The sequence below is a fragment of the Ranitomeya imitator genome, chromosome 2, assembly GCF_032444005.1.
Source record: "Ranitomeya imitator isolate aRanImi1 chromosome 2, aRanImi1.pri, whole genome shotgun sequence".
Taxonomy (NCBI): domain Eukaryota; kingdom Metazoa; phylum Chordata; class Amphibia; order Anura; family Dendrobatidae; genus Ranitomeya; species Ranitomeya imitator.
Window position 1 is genome coordinate 806,070,943 of NC_091283.1, and position 26,702 is coordinate 806,097,644.

Here is a 26,702-nt window from a genome sequence, read left to right on the forward strand (position 1 = left end):
TTGAGGACAGTTCAGCTTATTATATATTATATTGCTGGTGATGTTTCTTTCCTTACTTCGCCTCACGGTCCGAGATGTGTGGCACAGGTTAATTAGCTTAGGAAAACAACCCTTTTTCTTTACTCTTGCCTGACGAACTGGTCATCAATCTTGCCCCAATCATTTCTGCATATTTAATTGGAATTTGTCACCATTTTTTGCTGCCTAGTCTGAGAGTAGCATAATGTAGAGAGAGACTATGTTCCAGCGATGTGTCACTTAATGGGCTGCTTGCTGCAATTTCGATAAAATCCCTATTTTAGCATTACCAGGAGATTATCACTAGAGGACTAGTAAACCTGCCACCATGTAGTCCTCCATAGTCATGTGTAGAACCCCACCCACAGCACTGATTGACAGCTTTCTACCTATGCATGGTGTACACAGAAAGTTGTCAATCAGTGGTGTGGGCGGGGTCATACAGAGCTCAGCATTCAGAGAACTGCTAGATCTGCAGCAGATAAAATAGTGATGCTATCAAAACTGTAGCAATCAGCTCAGGAAGTCACACATAGCTGGATCAGGGTCTTTGTCCCTACATCATGCTGCTCTCAGATAGGGTAGCAAAAACCTGGTGGCATATTCCTTTTAAAATGAAAAACAGAGTTAATAAAAAACAAATTAGAAAATGGACAGGTGGTCTCCAACAAGTATTTAGCCCAAGGATCCCACCAGCCTTGATGCAGCTGTTCTGTTGCACAGCATTATACTTAAAGGGAACCTGTCTTGTAAAATAACGCTATTAACCTGCAGGTATGGGACTAATCTGCAGGATAATTGACACAGTTCAGAGGCCACATTGAGAGTCCTACTGTCTTCAGACAGTATTCATCTTCCAGTCACAGGGGAGGTGCCAGCGCGGGTTCAGTCACCACTCTGTGTATAGGGAGCGGTGACTGTAACTGCGCTCCTCCGGCATTGACTGACAGCATCTCAGCATTAGGGCTCACTGTCAGTCAAAGCTGGGGGCGCAGTTACAGCCGTTGCTCTCTATAAACTCAGCGGTGACTGAAACCGTGCCAGCTCCACCCCTTTGACTGGAACCTGAACGCTGTTGAGGTGAATAAAATTAATTTCCTCCCGACAGCGGGGCTCTAAGTGAATGTCGGGACTCTATTAGTCTGCAGATTAACCCCATGTAATAGGGTTAGTTTACATGACAGATTCCCATTAATGGGCAGCAGTGCCTCCTCCTCTCATCATTGTTATTATGATTTGGATATTCCATTTAAGGGATATTCTCAAATGTGGAAGTTATAGGGGATAACTTCCCAATCCTTGGGGGTGTGACCGCTAGGACCCCCACCAATCCTGCGAACTGTGGCTCTAGAGAGGGAAACAGCGGTCAATCATGTGCATATCCACTCCAATTATTCTTATTGGGAATGCCGAAGACCAGCAGAGCGCAGCACTCAGCTATCTCAGGCGGTACGTCTAGGAATAAATGGATGACAAATGCTCACGATTGACTATCGTTCCATTGATTCTTGGGATCAATGGGGGTTGCAGCAGTTTGATCCCCAGCAATGGAGAAGTTGCCCCTATCCCGCAGATAGAGAATAAGCTTGGACTTCTTTAACTATTCTTTGGAAAGGTTCTTTGATAGGGAGCCGACACAGTATGAACATCGAAAGTTATTAGTTTATTAACTTACGGTAATTTCTATCATTAGAAAAAACAATTCCAAAGATTTTGATACATAAAATAATTTCTTTAAAAAAAAAACTTTTTCTTGGTTAAAAACTTTTTCTTGGTTAAAAGTTAAGGAGCAGTCACCTGATTACAGTGATTCTGATTTCAAAAACACTCAATAATCTCTTGTTATCATCAGGTGAAGCTGCGACCAGTATGACATTTCCATTTCTGCGGCCTCTGTGATAGTAGTACTTAGCTTGGGCTTAAAAGGGTCCTCTCGGAAAAGAAAAAAAATCACTAAAGGAGATGTCCTTATTAATTACATGTCTAAATACTATTTCTAATTTTTACATTAAAATGTACATTACTAAATACTTTTCACTAGTAAATCACAATTGTTTTGTCTAGGGACGTAATCACTATAGTATTAACATTGCCGCCTTGTTCCACCTGTCCTTTACCAATAAATTACATAGCCATTTATAGACCCAGCCATTTTTTCAACATCATTATAACTTAGCTGAGCCGTCAATTTTCCCGGGCGGCAATGTAAAAAAGATTAACAGTGTTGGCTTTGTTCTATTCTGGAAATCTATATTCACTTGTGTTACTACTTCATCCTCTGTTATTCTCCGCTTCTTAAGAATATATATAGAATATGTTTTATATTTAGATTAGAGCTAGCAGGGTATTTTCATGAGCCATGGTAATTACATTTATGAGAGTCCTTAAATTTCCATCTTTATTTGGTTTTTACTACCAGCCTTGGTCAGATTCTTGACTGCACCAATAGAAATACAACGAGGGCTATAAAGCAAGAGGTGATATGTGCTCAGTATAGGACGTACACGGCTTTATGCTCTGATCAGCAGTTTCTTTAGCTAGTATATTAAAGACGACATGAAGCTCCTGCTGTGCTCACTCGTTCGATGATGAGTTTTTCATAACAAACTTGTATTATATTATTTTTATGTATACTATAGTTTTATATTATTTTTACGCATTTTTGGTTTTGTGAAATACAACACCGGAATAAAATGCAACACATAACTGGAGGTTGTAAAAGAGTCAATCTCTTGCAAATTAATTGTCATTAACTTTTTGTTAGAGTTGGAAGGGACCTCTAGGGTCATCTTCTCCAACCCCTCACTCAATGCAAGATTCAATAAACCATCTCAGACAGATGTCTGTCCAGCCTCTGTTTGAAGACTTCCATTGAAGGAGAACTCACCACCTCTTGTGGCAGCCTGGTCCACTCATTAATGACCCTCAAAAAGTTTTTTTTTCCCAATATGTAATCTGTATCTTCTCCCTTTCAGTTTCATTCCATTGCTTCTTGTGTGCAAATGTGAATAATGATGAACCCTCTACATTGTGACATCCCTTCAGATATTTGTAGACAGCTATTAAATCTCCTCTTAGCCTTCTTTTTCACAAACTAAACATTCCCAGATCCTTTAACAGTTCCTCATAGGACATACATTGCAGTCTTCTCACCATCCTGGTCGCTCTACTCTGAACTTGCTCCAGTTCTTCATTGTCTTTTTTAGAATGTGGTGCCCAGAACTGGACACAGTATTCCAGATGAGGCCTGACCAAGGAGGAGTAGAGGGGGATAATTACTTCATGTGATCTAGACTATATGCTTCTCTTAAAGGGACACCGTCACCTGAATTTGGAGGGAACAATCTTCAGCCATGGAGGCGGGGTTTTGGGGTTTTTGATTCACCCTTTCCTTACCCGCTGGCTGCATGCTGGCTGCAATATTGGATTGAAGTTCATGCTGTGTCCTCCGTAGTACATGCCTGCACAAGGTAATCTTGCCTTGCGCAGGCGTGTACTATCGAGGACAGAGAATGAACTTCAATCCAATATTGCAGCCAGCATGCAGCCAGCGGGTAAAGAAAGGGTGAATCAAAAACCCCAAAACCCCACCTCCATGGCTGAAGATTGTTCCCTCCAAATTCAGGTGACAGTGTCCCTTTAATACATCCTAAAACTGTATTTGCCTTTTTGCTGCTGCATCACATTGTTGACTCATGTGCTCTATTAGTCTACGCAAGTGTTTTTCACACGTGCTGTTGCTTAGTTCTGTTTCCATATTCTGCTGATAAGAGACACCTGAAAGGCACTGAATGCGTAAAATTAACACTTCATGTACAAAAAGGTACAAGCATTTTTTATGGGCACTGGCACTGTGAGTAGTAATCTTGGAAGGCATCACTATTTATCAAAGTGCATGATAGTAAATATTTAAAGAGTTTAAAGTATGAAAGTTATTGACTGGGCATACCTTGCTGATCCCTTGGAGTCTAACCACCAGGACACTGAACAATCCTGCAACTATCCTCCGCTGAGCCTCGACTGAATGAAGCAGAAGTTAAGCATGCCCACTTTCACTCCAAGAAATTTGGAAATTGCATGCTCGACTTCCACTCCTTTCGGAAGGGGCTCTGCAAAGACTTGTCCTCGGGATCAGTTGCAGTCATATCAATCAGACCCACAACAATTATGAGGATGAATAGAGGATAACTTTCTTACTGGGTACAAACTTAAGAAAGAGAGAACTAAGAATATTTATTTATTGGGAGGGACAATGTATAATAGCAGCTGACTAAGGGTCCGTTGACACTGTCTGACCTGGGGAACTAAATGACCGTCTATCAGCTACTTATTTGCTGATTGGCAGTTATTTAATATCCTGTTGGCAGGACAACCTGGCTTCAGATATTCACTAAATGATCTGAGCGCACATAAGCTGCTTCTGTTCTCGGCAGCACTAGTTCGGTTTACACAAGACGAGAACTATGATATTTTTGCGATACTAAAGATCATTTCACCCAACAAATCAGCAGTTGGGTGATTGACAGTCTGCTTACACTGCAACATCATTGTGAATTATATTATTTTGATAAGATTAAAAGATAATAAGCGAGATAACACAAAAAGATAAGAAAATGAGCACGTGCTAATAAGCGGAACCAAAACTGTTCATAGGGAAATCACTTTTCTTTGTTCTTATGATGGTCTTACCCAGACGGAAAAAACTGAAAGTGCAAACTGCATTCAGAGAACATTGACTTGTGTGACTAGTATATACATTTTGTATTTGAGTTTTCTTACACTTCTGTATGATTCAGTAACTGTTATGGAGGAACTATTAAGTCACTGTACAATGTTATTAATCAGTCTCTATGTTGGTTACTTGTGTGGACACTAATACTATTTAGAAGTAGTGTTAGTTTAGCGATTTATGACAGCGTGTATTCTTTGACTGTGTTATGGTATTTTTCGGTGGTATTTGTTTGTTACTGCATTAGTGGCTTTATTCAGTCACTGACTTTTTCATAGAGTTATTGTAAGTTAGTATTATTCAGTCATTTTCCCTAGAAAGTATTTGGACACAGTCTTTTGGTATTATTCAGTTTTTGTTTTATAAAGTTTTAATATATTGAAATTATTTAGTTTTTGGTAGAATTATTTTTACATTTCATGTTGGTACCATTTATTCTTTTAGTTACTGTTTATTCAGTTTGACAGAGTTTCCATTTAGTTAGTAGTTTGTTTTACAGAGGTACAGAAATGATGGAAGTAGTATGGATGCCATAGTTTGCTCTGTGATCATTGACATTCATCCAGCACAGTTGTTGTTATTGGTAATGGTGAAGAAAATGCTATGTGTTGCGATTATTCTTTCAAAATTATTTTTATTAGGGGATTTTTACAATATAGGGGATAATGGGTTAGGAAATTAAAGAAGGGAAAGGAAGGAATCCAAACAAAGGAAAAGAGGAAAGGGGTTAGGGAGGAAGAGGAGAGCTCAGATGATCCGGTAACAAGGTTTGGGAACAAACAAGACAAAATTCCCATGGACCTCATATTAGAAAAGGGGGAAAAAGTTCAGCCAACTCTGCATTTGAGTCCTGTAAAATAACCTATAAGATAAAAGTTAGTCAGAAGACATCAATAATGATCAAAGATACTATAATAATCTTCTTAGAAGCCCATTAAATTCTGCAATCCAGGGTTACATCTCTTCTTCATGCTCATCCGATGTAGGTTTCTTTTCCTTCCCTGAAATGTTATGTTCCTTTAGAAATTTCTGGCCTACTGTTGGATCTTGAATTACATATGTTTCTTTATTGATGAAAATGATTACCGTATTTTCCGGCATATAAGATGACTTTTTAACCCCTGAAAATCTTCTTAAAAGTCGGGGGTCGTCTTATATGCCGGGTATCGTCTTGTACGCCGGGTGTATATGGTGGGTGGGTGGGGGGGAGTGTTCCCGATGACGGAGGGGGCATCTCACAGGAAAGTGTGAGTGGAGTATGCCCCATTACCTCACATGGTAGCTGCAGCCAGCGTCAGCGTGGGGTGCTGGGGAGCGGCGGCGGCTGCTCCTCTTTGTGCCGCGTGGGTGCTGTGGGGCGGCGGTTCCTCTTGGTACAGCGTCGGGGCTCTGTACTGTGGGGCGGCAGCAGCGGCGTATCTTCCCGCAGAGTCAGTCAGGGCTCCTCCGGCATCTCCTGAAAGCCCGGAGGCGCCGGCAGCTCCATTGCTGCGATGCGGTGGCCTCCGGGAAAATGGCCGCTGGGGGCGGTGCATGCTCAGATTCAGATCTCGTCTCCCGAGATCTCGGGACGAGATCTGAATCTGAGCATGCGCCGCCCCCAGCGGCCATTTTCCCGGAGGCCACCGCATCGCAGCAATGGAGCTTCCGCTGCCTCTTCAGGAGATGCCGGAGGAGCCCCGACTGACTCTGCGGGAAGATACACCGCCCCACAGCACAGAGCCCCGACGCTGACTGCAGCTACAATGTGAGGTAATGGGGCATACTCCATCCACTCACACTTTCCTGTGAGATGCCCCCTCCATCATCGGGACCACTCCCCCCAAAAAAGGCACATTAGTCACCGGCCCTATAAGACGACATACAGCGTTTAAGACAACCCCCGACTTTTAAGAAGATTTTATATTATAACTGGAAAAGTTGGGGGGTCGTCTTATACGCCCGGTCGTCTTATACGCCGGAAAATACGGTAATTTTGTAGGAAAACCCCATTTATATGGGATGTTCTTATGTCTTAGGATTGTAGCGAGTTCCACAAAGGATTTCCTAGCCCTTAATGTCTCCCTTGAAAAGTCTGCATACACTTTAACAGCTTCATATGGAGAAGGCAGATTTTTATATTCCCTGAGATAATCAAGTAAACAATCTTTAGTATGGAAAAATGGAGTCGTATGATGACTTCTCTCAGGATTTCTCTGGGTAGAAACTTGGGTTTCTGGAGCCTGTGGGCTCTGTCAATTGTCAAGTCCAAATTAGTAGATGATGGGAGGGTTTTGTGGAGTAGATCCTTAGATCCTTAATATACGGGATAAGATCTGAAAGGGAGACACTTTCTGGTATTCCTCTAAATTTTAAGTTATTGCGCCTATAGCGATATTCTTGATCAGTAAGTTTAGCTCTTAGAAATTTTACTTCATCTTTAGGAGTTCTATAATCTTTTTTTCCAGAGAGTTTTGTTTTAAGGAAACAGCATCCACTTTATTATCAGTAGCAATTATTTTTTTGGTTCATTTATTCAAATGAAATTTGCAGGTTATCAAACCTTTTATTAATATTAATGTCCAATCGTTGGATTGAAGAGGTGAATAATTCAGATTATTGATATGGGTCATCAGCTTGCTGTAGAAGTTTGTGAAAATGGTAAATGACAACTGATGCGGCTTTTCATCAGTTGTGGCACAAAAAAATGATATGTATGTCCTTATTGAACGTTATAGGTACGAGTGAATCAGGCAAAGTTAGAATTTGCCTATCCTTATGTTTTCTCCTGTGAAATTCGATTCTCGGAGAAGTTATTCTTTCCAGAACATATTGTGTAAAGTAAGGAAAGTCCTTATGCTCTCCTCACCAATCTCCACTTCATCCTCTTCTCTCCTCACCAGTACCTGGCCAGTCTTCGTTGCATCTTCTGATCCCAGCGGCTCATGCTGAAATCCCTGGACCTCTCATAACTGATCTGAGGCTTCTTTCTCTACTGAAGCCTGGGAGGGTTCAATGCAAGTTAGGGAAAGGATGTCATGACATTCACCATTACTATGCATGTGTAAGTGCGGAACTGTCCCGAGTGCTCATGGCAGAGATGAGAAGATTCGACGAGAACGAGGTGGTGATGGTGAGGATTAAGGTTCATGAAGAGATGAACTGTAAACTTTGTATAAGTATTTTTTATATTTTTTTTGTAAACCTTTGGATGGCCCTTTATGGTTTTGCTGCATCTAAGTGGAAGAAAATTATAAACAATTCTGCTTTTTGGAGAATAAGGATTTTCGGAAATTTTTAGTAAAATTTAATTCCACTTGAATTTCTTGGCTCATAGCTAGCATGTGGGTATAATTCAGTCACTGCATAAGGGACGTAGCTTGAAGTAGAATAAATATAATATTTTGTATAATTTCATTCTATATGTTATACGAAGGAGGAAAATTATTTTTCAGTAGGGAGAAGGTGGAGTTCACAAAGTAGGTTCCCGTAGATTTTAACATTCTAGCAATTCCTGTGGTAGGTCAGTACACCAGTTCATTGCGTGAAATCTAGTCAGAAGTTTACCGTACGTCTTTACTGCTATAAATAAGGAAAGAAAACAAATTGAAGTTGAAGATGGCCAGTTATTGATTACTATGTTAACCTTTTGCATGTGCATGTTTAATGTATAATTTACAGTGAACAATAGTTTGTGAAAATTTTCCTGACTATTCAAGATGTTATGCACCCATCAGCACATGGAGTAAATCACTGCAGACAACTCAGAGAGGGGCTCTCTAGGAACAGATCAATGTGATGCATTTTATGTTCTTCTACTCATCTCCACATCCTCAGAGAATCATCTTAAACACTATCCTCTGAGGATACTAGTATCTGTTATCCTCCAGTCTAAAAATAGATTAGGTCCGGGAATCACTGAGAATCACGCAGGAAAATCTTGTTTTACATCTCTAACTACAAGTCCTCCTTTCTATCTCCTTACCGGAGGTTATTGTGTCAATTTATTAATTCAAATGTTGTTGTTTTTTTAAATATAACTATTAATTCCGACTACTCAATTATCCTTAGTGCTTAGATTTTTATCCTAAGGCTAGGATCACACAATGTCATGATCCGGGTCGGAGTTTGCTTTGTTTCTCCTACTCTGACATGGTCATGGTGGGGTTAACTATTTATGCCTCTCTTTGATTTTGGAGTGGCTATTTCTTGGTGCTCTTGCTGGTAGCTTGTGTCAGTGATAGTTTTGGGCTTGATGGGACTGCTAACCTGTGAAACCCCAGTGTTCCTTTTGCCTCTGACCTCCCTTACCTGTACCTGACCTGTCTCCTGTACCTGACCTAGTGTGACTTTGGTGTGTATCCCCTCCGTTTGTGATTCAGCTAAAACTCTGACTTCGTCTCCTGTTTTCCGTCTTTGTTACCACACATCTGTCTGGCTTTTTGAAATTTTGGATTACTCTTACTCCGTTCTTTGTGTCACGTCTCTGGTACCTTTGCTCCTGGCTGGTTCTGACCTTCGTCTTGTATTTTGACTACGAGTTCTGTTTTCCCCTTTAAACTATACGCTTACCGACTGTTACTGACTTGGCTCGTTTTGACCGCTCTCTGTCGCCACCTGGTGGCACAGTGCAGCGTTCACTGGGCTGCGGTGCGGCAAGTGTGACCTTTTTTTCTCTCACCCACTCTCCCTCGTGGAGTCTGCACATACTTGCATTGCTGCAGCGTGACACACGACAGTATTTTCAATCAGCTGAGAAAATTGTTCCGATTATGCTAATCACTTTCTGATCAGAGTTTGATCAGAGTCTGATCCAATTTTCTCAGATGTGTATAAGATGGCTAAAAAAAAAATTCTCCATCTTCTCCATTGTGTGAGTCAGTGAAAATCCGATTGTGGTCTGATTTCCTTCTCAGACTCATTGACTTGAGTGGCAGAGTGCGATCCGATTTATGAATGCAAATTGTGCATGCTGTGATTTTTTTTCCTTGGGCAGACTCGGTCCGAGGAAAAAATTTGCCATGTGCACGGTCCCATAGAATAGTGCGATCTGGTGTTTTGTCGACTCTCACTTGGACTGAAAACATGCTAGTCAGCACCTGCCCTTATAATGAGGCTCCTTTGTGCTTTTAGTAAGGAAATGTTTGGTCAGAAAATAAACTGTTGTTTAAATCAGGTTTTTATGTTAAAAGTTCTATAAATAAATAAAGTTTAAAAAAATGTCTGCACTTTTTTTAATTACATTTTACATATCCCTATATTCTAGATAAAGTCTTTTTTTCAAAATATATATTCTGTATATTAGAAAAAAAATCAGAAATCTTGCAATGTTTCACACTGATCATTAGTCCTTATATTTGACACTTACTTCCTGCTCTGCACAGAAAACGCTTTTAGCAGTCTCATTATCATTAGACAGGTTCACTATTACAGGTAACACCTCTAAATATATTAGATAACACAGAATCCACCATTTATAATAGGTGATGTTAACATCTCACTCCCTTCCCAACTCCCGTCACAATGACCTTTGCCTTGATTAGATGCTAAATTCATAGTGTGAAAAGTGTAAGATTTGGGAGTTTTTTTCTAGCATTGCTACAATATTAGTGACAAAAATGGTAATTATTTGATGAAAAATGAACTTTAATTACATTAACAAATATTAAATGAAGAAGTTTTGCACTAGGTGTTTAAAAAACAATCATGTCATATTGTTTTCTACAGCTATAGGGGGCCATTATACTGAGTGTGGGGGGGATGTAGGGAGTCATCATACTGTGTGGGGGGACAAAATACTGTGTGAGGGCTATGGAGGGACATCTTTCTGTGTGGGGCGTTAAGAAGAGACATCATAATGTGCGGTGAGTTTTTTTTATGTGACTGTGGGGGCCATTCTATTATGTAGGAGGCTATGGTAGGGCCATCATACTGTGTGAGGGGCTGTGGAGGGACATTATACTATTGTGAGACTGTGGGAGCTATCATACTGTGTGGGTTGGCTGTGGAGTGGCATCATACAGTGTGGTGGACATTATTCTGTATGGGGATGTGTAGGGGGACATCATACTGTATACACAAGGAGCTGTATGGCCCGTTATATTAGTAACATAGTAACATAGTTAGTAAGGCCGAAAAAAGACATTTGTCCATCCAGTTCAGCCTATATTCCATCATAATAAATACCCAGATCTACGTCCTTCTACAGAACCTAATAATTGTATGATACAATATTGTTCTGCTCCAGGAAGACATCCAGGCCTCTCTTGAACCCCTCGACTGAGTTCGCCATCACCACCTCCTCAGGCAAGCAATTCCAGATTCTCACTGCCCTAACAGTAACATATTGTGTGAGTATCCATCCTACTGTGTGCATAGATCTGGGGAGGAAGTGCCATCATACTCTATATACGGAGCTGTGGGTGCCATCATACTGTGTAGGAGAGTTGTTGAGGCTGTATACTGTGTGGGGACATAATATGTGTTTGGGGCTGTTGGAATATCATACTGTAGAGGGGATAACTGGTGTGGAGGAATTGTGGGGTATAATACTGTGTTGAGGGCACTCTGTGGGTACCATACTTAGCTGGGGCCACTGTAGTGTCATTATACTGGGCATGTGGGGATATTGTGGGGAAATCATACAGTGAGTAGTAAATATTTTTGTTGGCATCATATATTATGGGTGCCATGAATGTAGTATCATAAGAACACTAAGGGTCTTCTGTATGGACAGAATGACTCTCCCACTCCCTGCCTAAAATTTGGCGCTTATGAGCCATGATCGCACCTACTAAGCCGGATATGTTTTTTGCAGGAAGAAGAGGGGCCCAATTAGAACTTTTGCTATGTGGCCCCATAACATTTATGTGTGCCTCTGCTGTGACATGTAAAATAGAAATATCTGCCAACATTATAAAAAACTATTAAACATCAACATGTTTTTCACGGATGGTGCAAAAAAAGTCTATTCAGGAATTATTACACTGTTGGCAATAGAGATGAATAAATTTAAAGAGGTTGAAAACTGTCAGAGTTCTGTATACCATAGTCGTGCCTGTGTTAAAAAATAATAAGAACAGAGAGATCCAAAGCTGTGTCTCCGTTGCTGCTGCAGTGATTGTGATTGTTTACCAACAGCAGCGCTGCAGCCGATCACCGGACTCAGCGGTTCTGGCACAAACATTTGTATCTAGTAATGGCTCTATGCTTCCAGGACGATGCATATACTTTTATGTAGGGACAGTAGGATACAATATCCAGTCCTACTGCAACTGCATATATCATACACTATCTGGGCAAATGTAACAGCTCTCACCTTCTAATTATTGAATCAGGTGTTTGGTTCAGTTCCATTGCCCCGGTGTATAAAAATCCAGCCCGTCACCATGTAGTCTGTAGACTCTGTGAAAGAGTAGCTTGATCTAAAGAGCTCACTGAGTTTGAGCACATTGCTGTAATAGGATGCCACAGTTTCAACAGGTCAGTTCGTGCAGACGACACAGCCGAGTGCAGAGGAACAATGCCAACACTCTGCTGGCACAATAACTACATAGTTACAAGCCTCCATTGGTATTAACATCAGCAGAAAAACAGTGCACCAGGAGATTCATTGCATGGTTTTCTATGATCGAGCAGCTCCATCCTAGCCAAATATCACCAAGCGCGAAAACAACTGTTGGATGAAGAGGTGTAAAGTCACTGGCACTTGACTTTTGAGCAGTGGAAACATATTTTTTTTAGAGTGATGCTCATACTTTTTGTTATCTGGCATCTCATGGACAAGTCTGGGTTTGGTGAATGCCAGGAGAACATTACCTGCCTGACTGTTTTGTGTCATCTGTGAATTTAGATTTCTTAACAACTTCATGGGCTTGTTTTTCGATGCCTAGACCCTTTAGTTCCAATGCACAAATCAAGGTCCATAAAGGTACGTTTTGGTGGGTTTAAATGTGGAAGAACATGACCGGCCGGAGTGAGCCCTGATCTCAACCTATTCAAGCATTTTTAGGATGACTAAAGCAAAAGATTGTGAGCCAGGACTCTCATTAGTGTCTGATGTCAAAAATGCTCTTCTGAATGAATGGGTAAAAATTCCAAGACACCTCCAAAATCTTGTACAAAGCCTTCCCAGATGAGTGAAAGCTGCAATAGCTTCAAAGGTGGACGGAATCCATATTAATATTCATGGGTTTTTCATTTGGATGTCATAAAAGATCCTGTAGGTGTAATATGTAGGTCCCAATGCTTTTGACCATGTAGTGAACCTGCAGACCACCTTCTAATTTTGCTCAGTTTCTATTTGTTCTCCAAACTATTAATGGTAATAGGTAGTAGCACAACATTGTAGTGATGGAAAAAGTATGGGAGCGCTGATTGCTTTGATGGGCTGCATGGAGTTCATGTGGGTTTCCTCTGGATACTATGGTGCCGCCATCTACTTCTGAAGTGCTTGTTTATCTGAGTTGGTGTTTTTGGGTGAATATCTTAAAAACAGTTGGTTCTAGAGAGGTGAAAATTGGTCTTAGACATTCGTAAGTGCCTGATTTATCTACATATATGCCAAATTTGTTGCAAATTGGTCTAGTTGGTTCGCCGTAAATTAATATTTGCTTTCATATTCATTTATTTGAGACTATTTTGAGAAAAGGTAGGTCCAAGAGAGCTGAAACCTGGTGTAAAACCTTCCAAAGTACCTGATTTACTTACAGTATGTGGCAAATTTGGGGCAAATTAGTCCAGTCAACAAAGGTAGGTCCTAGAAACTCTGATTTATCTACATAGAAATGATGATCTGACCTACATACCAAATTTAGGGCAGATTAATCCAGTTGTTTGGCCATAAATTTATATTTACATTTCTGTTCCCTTTTTTTGGGAGAATATTCCAAGAGCGATAGGTCATGGAGAGCTGAAATCTGGTCTAAAACCTTCCCAAGTGCTTACTTTACCTATATGCTAACTTTTGGGGTAGATTAATCTTGTTTGTCTGTAAATTTGCATTCCTTTTTTTTGGCAAATATTTGGAGAGCGATAGGCTTGAGATAGCTGAAACCTGATGTAAAACCTCCCCGAAGTGCCTGATTTACCAATATGCCAAAATTGGGATAAATTGGTCCCATCGTTTAGCTGTAGATTAATATTTGCTTTCATATTATTTTTTTGGGGGGAAGTGAATATCTCAAGTATGGTAGGTCATGGAGAGCTGAAACATGGTCTAAAAACCTTTGGAAGCCCCTGATTTACCTATCGTATGTTTCAAATTTGGTGCCAATTGTTCTATTCGTTTGACCATACTCAAAGAACAGACAAAAGTAAATGGAAATTCAGATAGAGATAAGAAAATTAATTGTCTATATAGGCTGGTGCAAATCTCAAGCTCCCATCACTCGCTTATACCTCCTATGTGTTCTGCCATCCTCCCCCCACTTTTTACATTACTGTTTTCAATAGGTAAATCTATAAAAGTATTATAAAAGAGAGAGGGTAACATTTCATAATTCTTAGATTTAATGTTGTTCCTATAATTTGATATATAATTTATAAATCTACTCTTATGAATCTTCGTTCTGCCTGAATGTCAACATATCAGTGCCATACCCGACTCATTGATGCATTTGATGTTCCATCCTTTACTGTTGGAATCTTTATACATTTAATGACTTTATATTATAATGTTGGTTTCCTCATCAATCTTATTTCGCTGTCCACAGTTGGCAGTCCTCGATTCTCAGATCATACGTTTCTAGCACTTGTGGGCTCTATGCAACGCTGCCTGTGCTGACATCAATATTTCATCTCTGTCACACTATCTGTTATATTCACCATCCTCTATTATATTTCTGGGAAAGGCATAAAATGAACACACAGAAGATAAAACTGTATTAAATTCTATCATTCACTCTGCATCCCTTAAAATTTCTCGGGGTCACTGTGTTTATGGAGTCCCTAGATCATCGACTTCTGCAGACCAGTAGTTCCATTTATTTCAAGTCTTATTGTGAAATCTGATTTTCGAGCTGAAATCATCGAGTATTCAATATTAGACTCTTCATTGGGTCTAAATGGAAGGACTTTTTTCAGATGTTATAAATGAACCAGTAGTAAAATAAACAAGTCAGTTAACCGTAACAATTAATGATGTAGTCTACAGAAGTAATCTCATCCGGCCGGTTTTATAGGACTCTCTGTGAATTATAGTTCAAGAAATAAGAGACTGACTATTAAAAGTCAAAATTGGATGATAATGATTAACAACCATTAGTGTGACTGTGCGGCCAAATGCAGTCCTACTTCTCAACAACACAGAAGTGCAGTTCCATGGATTTGGTACTATTAGGCCTTTCAAACACACCCTAGATTTTCAACATTTTCAGGGTTTGTGCACATGATTGTATTTTCAGTCCGATTGTGATCCGACAAAACATTGGGTCACAATTGGACCAATGTTACTCTATGGGGCACATGTCCGACCTTCACAGCATGACCAAGTTGGGTCCAATTAGCGAATCACTATGCAAGTCAATGAGTGTGGAAATCTCCATGCACATGTCCACTTTTTTCCTCGGACAGAGCTGGTTTGGGCAACAAAAAGCGCTGCATGCCTAAGTTTGATTAGATATTCGAATCATAGTCGACCATGCAAGTCAATGAGTGTGTGGAAAATATTGGACTACAGTCGGTTTGTATCTTAGTGCAGTCTGATTTTCACAGATTGACAGAATGAAGAAGATGGAAAAAAATGTTTCCATGTTCTCCTCAACTGAGAAAATTTTCACACACTATGATCACACTGATCAAACACTGATCAGAGTCTGGTCAGAGTGTGATTAACATAATTGTCCAGATTCTCTCAGCTGAGATACCATACACATTTGTGAGACACTTGTCTTGAGTTCATAAATTTTGAGCATTAATTTATCGCTTTTTTTATTTTAAATTTTGGTGGCATTTTTACTTTGCACCATTTGTAAGTTATAACAGAACTAGGCAACATGTCAACAGAGAAGTTAAAGCACTAAATAGCTCTGAAAGGCCCCACAACAAAAAAAGCAAACTAACTCCATATAAAAGTGAGTCACCCCCGGTGAACACCCTGCCACAGATAAATCTCACATAGACAGATAGTATACAGGCAATAGCTAAAATGTGTTAACCACGTCGCTCCTGTGGGTAACTAGTATACCCCCCACAGGATAAAGTGCTAGCGACAAGGCAGCGCTTACCAAGTAGAATACAAATGTAGGCAGGCAGGGTGCACCGGGCCGGGAGCAGAGAGGTCCCCGACACGCGTTTCGCTAACGCTGGTGTTCGGCTTTCTCTTGAGAAAGCCGAACACCAGCGTTAGCGAAACGCGCGTCGGGGACCTCTCTGCTCCCGGCCCGGTGCACCCTGCCTGCCTACATTTGTATTCTACTTGGTAAGCGCTGCCTTGTCGCTAGCACTTTATCCTGTGGGGGGTATACTAGTTACCCACAGGAGCGACGTGGTTAACACATTTTAGCTATTGCCTGTATACTATCTGTCTATGTGAGATTTATCTGTGGCAGGGTGTTCACCGGGGGTGACTCACTTTCCCATTTTTTTAATCATCCTTTTGTACTGTTTGATATATACCTATGCACTATTGCTGTTAATTAATAAATTATATTTTGCATTATTCTTTCGCTCCAATTCTACTCCTGTTTTACCATTTGTAAGTTGCACACTTAACATGTATGTCTAATATTTTTGAAGTCCTACTGAAAAACCTATGGGAAAACATCATACTCTCATCCTGCATTTTTCAGCCACTCCTGGTTTTCATTTACAAATACTGATGCATATAGGAGGAACAAGTGTTTTTGGACACATCATTCAGTTGCTCAACTCATTCACATTACAAAGTTATTGTGAACTATGGACCATTAACATTAGAGTCTGAAAAATTAGTGTAAATGCGCCATAGATTTACATAATCTATGAGCTGGTTTGCTTTAGTCAACTAAGTTATGCCAAATTGTTGAAAATTATGCCAGATTTCTGGTGCATTTAGCTTAATAAATCAGTCCTGTTGCATAAAATGCAATTTCTGGTCAATAATGAGTGGCCAATCAAATTGCCACAATTTATGGTCCTGTATGGGAACAAAATAACTATTAATATGAATGTTCTGCATGATGTAATTTACATAAGGAAATATTCAGCCAATGAGGACGGACTATCATAGCTTGTATAAAAGCAGAGGCAAGGAATGCAACAGCCATTTTGGTGCTAATCTGGATAGTAGGAGGATGTTACATCTGATGATGGGGTGCTACACCAGATGACCTGGCCTCCACAGTCACCAAACGGCATCTCTGGGAACTCCTTCAAGATTGTTGGAAGACAATTCTTAATGACTACCTCTTGAAGCTCATCAAGAGAATGCCAAGAGTGTGCAAAGCAATCATCAAATCAAAAGGTGGCTACTTTGAAGAACCTAGAATATAAGACATACCGTATTTTCCGGCGTATAAGATGACTTTTTAACCCCTAAAAATTGTCCCAAAAAGTCGGGGGTCATCTTATATGCCGGGTACAGGTGCACGGAGCAATCCTAGATGGTTCCCAGGGTCTGAAGGAGAGGAGACTCTCCTTCAGGCCCTGGGATCCACATTCACCTGACCGCTCACGTGACCGCGACGTCATCGAAGGTCCTTCACTCACTGCATTCTTAGGAACGGAGGCAGACACTTGCAGAGGTGAGAGCCAGGGTCCTTCGGAGGGGTGAGTATATCCATTTTTTATTTTTATTCTTTATTTTTTACATGAATCTGGATCCCAGGGCCTGAAGGAGAGTCTCCTCTCCTCCAGACCTAGGAACCACACGCCGTATAAGATGACTGGGCGTATAAGATGACCCCCATCTTATACGGCGGGTATATCCCAAATTCCATATTTTATGTGGAAAAGTTGGGGGTCGTCTTATATGCCCAGTCGTCTTATACACCAGAAAATACGATAATTTCAATTGTTTCACACTTTTTTGTTAAGTATATAATTCCACATGTGTTATTTCATAGTTTTGATTAGGGTTGAGCGACTTTTGCTTTTTTGAGGTCGAGTCGGGTTTCGCGAAACCCGACTTTCTCAAAAGTCGAGTCGAGTGAAATCGGCCGATTATCTTGAAAAGATATGTCCCACGATGTAAATCCATCTGAAGGGGTTAAAATATTTTACAGGCAGGAGCTCTGCTATAATGCAGCTGTGCTCGTGCCTGTAAAACCCCAGTGAATGAAGGTTATGTAGGTCAATGACCTGTAGTTACCTTCATTCGCGGTGATGCGCCCTCTGCTGGATGTCCTCATATGAACTCGAGCCTGGGAACTTTTCTGAATATTTTCCCATGCTCGAGGTCATATGCGGACATCCAGCAGAGGGCACATCACCGCGAATGAAGGTAACTACAGGTCATTGACCTAGTTTCGATTCATTTGCTGGGGTTTTACAGCCACGAGCACAGCTGCATTAGCAGAGCTCCTGTGTGTAAAATTATTTAACCCCTTCAGATGGATTTGACAGATCATCGGAAGGTATGGGATATTGTTGTTTTTTTATTTTTCCTTTATTACAGAGCGAGGGTCTTCAGGTGGATTAAGAGTCTAATAAAATATTACAACAACCTGTGTCTTTATTTTATTAAAAGACTTTGTAATAATGTGTGTGTGTGTTTTTTAACCATTTCATACAATTGGATTAATAATGGATAGGTGTCAGAATTGACGCCTCTCCATTATTAATCTGGCTTAATGTCACCTTACAATAGCAAGGTGACATTAACCCTTCATTACCCCCTATCCCACCACTACATGGGAATGGGAAGAGAGTGGCCAAGTGCCAGAATAGGCGCATCTTCCAGATGTGCCTTTTCTGGGGTGACTGGGGGCAGATGTTTTTAGCCAGGGGGGCAATAACCATGGACCCTTTCCAGGCTATTAATATCTGCCCTCAGTCACTGGCTTTACCACTCTGGCAGAGAAAATTGCGCGGGAGCCCACGCCAATTTTTTCCGCGATTTAACCCTTAAATTTAATAGCTACAGCGCCCAAATTAGTAACATTAGTAGTGTGGAATATGCAAAAAAAATGGGGATATGACATGGTTTACTGTATGTAAACCATGTCTCATATCATGTCGGGTTTAGGAAGGAGAAATGAAAAGCCGGCAATTGAATTACCGGCTTTTCTGCTATATCGCGCTGAAGTAAATATAAATATATATATATGTGTCTCAATGACATATATATATATATATATATATATATATATATACAGTGGGGCAAAGTATTTAGTTTGACCTCTGTCATTGCCAACAAAGGATATATTACAAAGTATTGAGATGAAATTTTGTTTCTGACCAAATACTTATTTTCCACCATAATATGCAAAAAAATGATAAAAAACAGACAATGTGATTTTCTGGATTTTTTTTTTCTCAGTTTGTCTCCCATAGTTGAGGTCTACCTATGATGTAAATTACAGACGCCTCTCATCTTTTTAAGTGGTGGAACTTGCACTATTGCTGACTGACTAAATACTTTTTTGCCCCACTGTATATATAAAAAAAATGAAACCTGACTTTGGAGCGAAGATCACCGACCTCCGACCCGATGCCAAAAGTCATCGACTTTTGAAATTGGCCGATCCGTTTTGCTCAACCCTAGTTTTGATGCCTTCAGTGTGAATGTCCAATTTTCATGAAAATACAGAAAAATCTTTAAATGAGAAGGTGTGTCCAAACTTTTGGTCTGCACTGTATGTTTAGGGCAATTACTAAGTCTGTGCTTGCATTAACAAGCTTGAAATTTGTTGGATGCAGTTCAGGAGATCTCACGGAGTACTTGCAATTCATCAGAATTCACATTTTTGGGGAAAAATTTGGCAAAGCTGGTGAATTCGAAATTCAAAAAATTTGCTCATCGGTATTTTCTTTAATACAATATATTTAGGACAATGGGTTTAATACTTGACTGGTGGATTGAAAGAGTACTAATGGTGCAAGGGTTAGGGGGCTCCAAATATTTGCCTAACCGGGAGTTGACTACTCTACTTCACGTGTTTCAAGACACTACTGGCTCTCATTCAAATAGTGGTCTAAAGTATATTGTAGTAAATAGTAGTAAATTAATTAGATGGGAATCGAATTTTGGCAAATTTTTAGGACATCGCTGGACATGGTGAAGTTCCACAATTTGTGATTTGCTTCACATCATTCATGAAAAAGACCACTACACTATGCAGAAGGTGGCATCAAACAGAAAAACGCACATGACCTTGGGTATTGCCGAGCGGGCTTCCTCATAATGCCTTATTAAATCATATAGTCCCCTCTGATTGGCTTCACTGTACTATCAAAGCCTGTATAAAAGCAAAGGCAGGGAATGATGCATCCATTTTGAAGCATATATGGATAGTGACAAGACGTTATAGCTCACAGCACTACATGATTGAAGTCAGTGTTTTTCTTTTTTTAAAAGATGCACTATATGAAAAGACCAAACTAGTCCGGTGCTGCCTCCGGCTGGCTACTCCCATCACCTCTTTATTTAATTGCCAAATCTCTCCCGAGGTAACCACATGAGATGAGACCTGTTAATCAACTAGAACGGTACAGGAAGGTCGTGGGTGATGACAGTGGCAGACAAGTCACGTTAGCTCTTCAAACTTTGGTCAGCCTTTCAAACTGTGTATTTTCTGAAATGCTGGAGCACTTAATAGAAAAACATGAGTGGCTGCATGGTTTGGGCAGCAAGAATAAACTGACAGGTTCCCTTAACCCCTTCACGACATGCCCCGTACTAGTACGGTGCATGTGGTGTGTTCCCCTTTGATGTGGGCTCCGGCGCTGAGCCCACATCAAAGTCACGACATGTCAGCTGTTATGTACAGCTGACATGTGCGCGCAATAGCGGCAGGTGGAATCGTGATCCACCTGCCGCTATTAACCTGTAAATGCTGCTGTCAAACGCTGACAGCGGCATTTAACCGGCGCTTCCGGTTGCGCGGCCGGAAATGAGTGCATCGCTGACCCCCGTCACATGATCGGGGGTCAGCGATGCGTCACGATGGTAACCATAGAGGTCCTTGAGACCTCTATGGTTACTGATGCCGGCCTGCTGTGACTGTCACCCTGTGGTCGGCGCTCATAGCAAGCCTGCAATTCAGCTACATAGCAGTGATCTGATGATCGCTGCAATGTAGCTGAGCCAATCGAGTTGTGCCAGCTTCTAGCCTCCCATGGATCTATTGAAGCATGGCAAAAGTTAAAAAAAAATGTTTTTAAAAATATGAAAAAAAAAAATAAAAGTTTAAATCACTCCCCTTTCACCCCATCCAAAATAAAACAATAAAAAAATCAAACATACACATATTTGGTATCGCCGTGTTCAGAATCGCCCGATCTATCAATAAAAAAAAGCATTGACCTGATCACTAAACAGCGTAGGGCGAAAAAAATTCGAAACGCCAGAATTACGTTTTTTTGATCGCCGCGACATTGCATTATAATGCAATAATGGGTGATCAAAAGAATGTATTTGCACAAAAGTGGTATCATTAAAACGTCAGCTCGGCACGCAAAAAATAAGCTCTCACCTGACCCCAGATCATGAAAAATGGAGACGCTATGGGTATCGTAAAATGGCACAATTTTTTTTTTTTAGCAAAGTTTTGAATTTTTTTCCCCACTTAGATAAAAAATAACCTAGACATCCTAGGTGTCTATGAACTTGTAATGACCTGGAGAATCATAATGGCAGGTTAATTTTAGCATTTAGTGAAGCTAGCAAAAAATCCAAACAAAAAACCAGTGTGGGATTGCACTTTTTTTGCAATTTCACCACACTTGGAACTTTTTTTCCCGTTTTCTAGTACAAGACATGGTAAAACCAATAGTGTTGTTCAAAAGTACAACTCGTCCCACAAAAAATAAGCCCTCACATGACCATATTGACGGAAAAATAAAAAAAGTTATGGTTCTGGGAAGGAGTGGAGCGAAAAACGAAAACGCAAAAATGAAAAAGGGCCGCGGCGTGAAGGGCTTAAAATAGTTTGAAGGGGATTGGAGACAGTGATGGGAAATTTCTGACTGTTAAATGTGATTTTTTTTTTATGGCAAATTGAGCATTTGTTATTTGCTGAAAATCATATTTTTGGGGAAAAATCTGCAAAAGCTGATGAATTATCGAATTTGAAAAGATTCACTCATCTTTAGTCTCAAAGCCTCAGTACAGCACATAACCAACGGGTGTCATGTACACATGTTTACTTCTCATGATCAAACCAATTTCAAGAATTTATTCAATTAGTTCGATAAGAAAATGAAAAGATCATTTTTATCATAGAAGAGATATATGATAGAAAGTAGAGGCTGTGATTAATCTCGGACCAGCGGGCTGCAATCATTCCAAGTTCACAATCCCAAGTGTTGGGTCAATTGGGTCAAATCTGCACCATCCGATACATGGGTCCACAATGATTATATCATATTATTGCTTCTGTCACAGCTTTTAATTCCCAGCTGGGGACGTGTTTTTAGGTCTTGTCATTTTTAATCAAACAACCATTTTATCACATAATACGTTTCCTTGTAAGAATTAAATGCTCATTTATCTTTGAGAAAAATAACTCGTTATTATTAACATGGGGCAGACAAAAGCTGATTGTTATATTTTCGCTTTTGTAAAAAAAAAAAAATACTAATTAAAAGCAGATCTTCGAACATTCATTAAATTAATACTTTTTAGTCTTTTTCTCCCAGTAACATAATACATATGTCAATGACAGATCCTAGAGGGAGCCATTTTATGAAAATTATCAGGAAGCCCATCTGTTTGCAACTTTATTTGTCTTTGCTGGGTTTACTTTATGTCTGGATGGAATTGAAGCTATAAATGTAGTTTAATAGATGATATTTAGGCTAATATAGATTTATGTAAATTTTGTATAGATTTCCAGAACTTGCTTTACGATAATGTAGTACCCTTTGGTGTCTCGGTAACACTTCAGCATTAGATTAGAAGCGCTCAGAAGAGAAGAGATCAGGGTATTGGTAACTCATTCTGAATTCTGCTATGTACTGTGATGCATATATGCTGTAGAAGCCAGATTTCAACATTTTAATAAAAGCCTACAAATACTTACCGTACAGTTCAGTAAAAAAAGCCCCTAAAGTCATGTGAAAAAATGCTATTAATCTGCAAATGTGGAGTTAATATGCAAGTTAATTGCCTTCAGAAATTGTCTGGTGCCGACACTTAGACCCCCGATGCAGGAAGGAAATTTATTCCTCCCGGTAACATTTGAGTTTTACTTGTAGATAACTTGGAACGCAGATAGAAGTTGTAAGAAGATAATTTTATGGTGCAGTCAAACCAACCAGCTCATTACAGCATTATCCAATCAGCATTATTATATAACTTGGGAATAGTGCTTCAGCATTTGGTGTTCAGTGCATTGTTCTAACAGGCATGGGAGGTTAGGCATTAACCCAATTATGGGCTTGTTGTGGTTTGCAAATTTAGACATTTGGCTGTTTTAATTGTTCTTAACTTTATGAGGTTTCTTTTTGTCATGTGATATAGTGAATAAAGTAGTGAGGTGACCCTTGTTTGGCATGCTTCTTTTTTCCTCTATATAGTTTATTTTGCATGCTTAAGACTGATCCCTATCCACATGGTGTTGCCCCCTTTACTTCACTATATCACATGTTATGTATGTGCAGTGCTCCACGTTATATTTGTAATAGACCTTAATGTATATCCTGTGTGATACAATTAAAGGGTTTATCCAGGACTTTTTTTTACGACCCATGCCAGCACAAGGTGGTCACAGACTGCTCCTGCCAGCAATTCAGTAGCTTCTGCTGACATTACAGAAAGTAACAGCTTACCTTCCGCTCTGCTATGTTGATTGGGCATGACTGCCAATGTCATGCCTAACTGTGAGGAGCCGACTGTCAGTCAACATGTCGTTGATAGTCACACCAGGTTGATAGATCAGCCCTGCAGAGGAAGAGATACTCAGTTGACATTGAGCAGCTGAATTTCTGGCAGGAGCGGTCAGTGACTGCTCTGTGCAGGTGCTGGGTACAAGAGACATGTAGTTAGCAACTACCTGCTTGTTAGTTTAATGTCCATAGTAAAAAAAATGGTCCTGAATAAACCCTTTAATCATGAATGTTTATATGTTCTGTATTCATGGAGGGGGAGCCTATGAATAATTTCCTTTGATGAAATTGAAAAAGGCTGCTCAGTAGTGATGAGCGAATATACTCGTTACTCGAGATTTCTCGAGCACGCTCGGGGGGTCCTCCGAGTATTTTTTAGTGCTCGGAGATTTAGTTTTCTTCCCTGCAGCTGAATGATTTACATCTATTAGCCAGCTTGATTACATGTGGGGATTCCCTAGCAACCAGGCAACCCCCACATGTACTTAGCCTGGCTAATAGTTGTAAATCATTCAGCTGAGGCGATGAAAACTAAATCTCCAAGCACTAAAAAATACTCGGAGGACCCCCCGAGTGTGCTCGAGAAATCTCGACTAAAGAGTATATTCACTCATCACTACTGCTCAGCACTCCTCCCAGATGGATGCTCAAGTAGGATTCCACTCCAACGCTAATACAAATTGTAGACTTGGCACTCCAATTATGAGCAAGAAATGTGTTTTTTTTAAATTTCACACAGGCAATCCACTTATATTAGTAACTGACATTTGGGCCAATCATTAGGCCTTCATCAGAACTAAGGTATACAAAAAAGAAGAAAAAAGAAAACTTAAAAATTCCAAATTTAGGATCATGTGAGTCAAAATTTTTTAAAGCGATATCACATGGATCAAACACTGCATTGCACTAGATGTCAGACATTTATCAATTTTCAGTTTTGTTATTTCTTCCTTTTTGTATACCATAGTTCTGATGAAGAGCTAAGGATTCCCCGAAACGTGAATTATTTATATACAGTAAGTGGATTGCCAGTGTGAAATGAAATTAAAAACAAACTTTTTTTGTTCACAATTGGATTGCCAAATCTTCAATTTATATTAATTTCCTTTGGCGGGTGAAAATGAACAGTTCTCCGACGTTGTGCAATGCATCATTGAGAAACCTGTAGCTTCCAATCTGCACAAGAAATCAGTGTATTAATATCGTACAAAGTTATAAAAGAAACCTATTTAGAGTCTCATTTCTCCAGATCCATTATTTCTGGCTTTTTATGGCACATATTAGACTCCTGCATCTAAAAAGATGTAAGTGAGAGCTGCGGTACAAATGGAAATAAACAATTCTTGTACCGCTCGCTGATACCATGATGTTAATACAAACAGAATTACCGCGGCAATCTGTATTATTTTAATGCAAAGTGCATGTACACACCAAGGGGCATGCACAATACTTCGGCACCGCGGGGGCTGCTAAGACTATTTATGGGTTCAAGGCATTCAGGATAATTTACCTTGTTACAAAGGTGATAAAAATTAACATAAAAATGCCCGTAAACTAGGCACGCAACGACTTTTCGGTATTTTCTAAAGACAAAATGGAGTCCCCTGAGCAGTGTACAAAGGACCCATTTTTCTTTTCTAATTTCTGCTGTACTTAAGATTTTATTCTACTTTATCTTATTCCTCCTTACCTGCTACAAGTATATAGGCATTAATGAGAGACAAGAAAATTGCATCAATTTCTAGCCTGCACACTTTAAATTATATTCCCATAAGGCTTGGCGCTGTAGAGCTCGAAGACTATACTTATATAAGAAGATTATTAGAGATTGAAGATGGAGTTTCAGAAAAAAAAACCCTATTAAGCAGCAAAGTAGCAGCATTTTCTTGCCTTCAAATCCCGTTATTTAGGCTTTGTCCCATGACAACTGAATCAGCAGTAATATCAACAGAACGTTAAAAAACAAACTCCGTCATCTATTTTAGGAATTTTTCAGACAAAAAACCTGCATGTCCACAAACTGCGGCTTCATTATATCATTTGCTGATTTAGCAGTTATAAATTAGCAAAAAGAAATTGGACAAAAAGTGCTTCTTAAAGTGCCGACGTCACAGGAGAGCTGCAATCTACATTGGGGCGTCTACCAGTGGTGCGGAAGACTGTTAACAAGAGCTGCCGATAATACTTGTCTTATAACTTACTGACTAGTAGGTGCCGCTAAATTAGAGGGTTGGACGGTCCAGTGGATCTCCTTTAATTTCAATTTGAAATATTTTATGACTTTAAGGGGCCTTTCCCACCATCATTTTTTTCTCTGACCCTGATTGTGTCATATGACAATACTGCTTACATTATTAAAATTGCTATATCATTGTGTATATATCTCAGTACCATAATATCACTGTTCATTATTCCTGTGCTGTGACATCATTGTGAATATTATCTCTGAACTGTGATATACATTTTTATTATCCATATACTATGATATCACCATCTATATATATAATTGTCTAAGGGTTTTTCCGTCTGTCTGTCTTTCTGTCTGTCTGTCCTGGAAATCCCGCGTCTCTGATTGGTCGAGGCCACCAGGCCTCGACCAATCAGCGACGGGCACAGCATGGCGACGATGATGTCATAATGGAAATCCCGCGTCTCTGATTGGTCGAGGCCGCCAGGCCTCGACCAATCAGCAACGGGCACAGCAACGATGATGTTATAAAGGACATAGAAATCTCATGTTTCTGATTCAGCGACGGGCACAGTATCGACGTAGATGTCATAATGGTTGCCATGGCGACGATGATGTCATAAAGGTTGCCTCGACCAATCAGCGACGGGCACAGTCTGCCGCGAATTCTGGAATCATCATTGTCCATATACTACAGGGACATGCATATTCTAGAATACCCGATGCGTTAGAATCGGGCCACAATCTAGTTTATTATATCTGTATAGTGACATCACTATGTCTATTATCTCTGTACTCTGACTTCACTATGTCTATTATCCC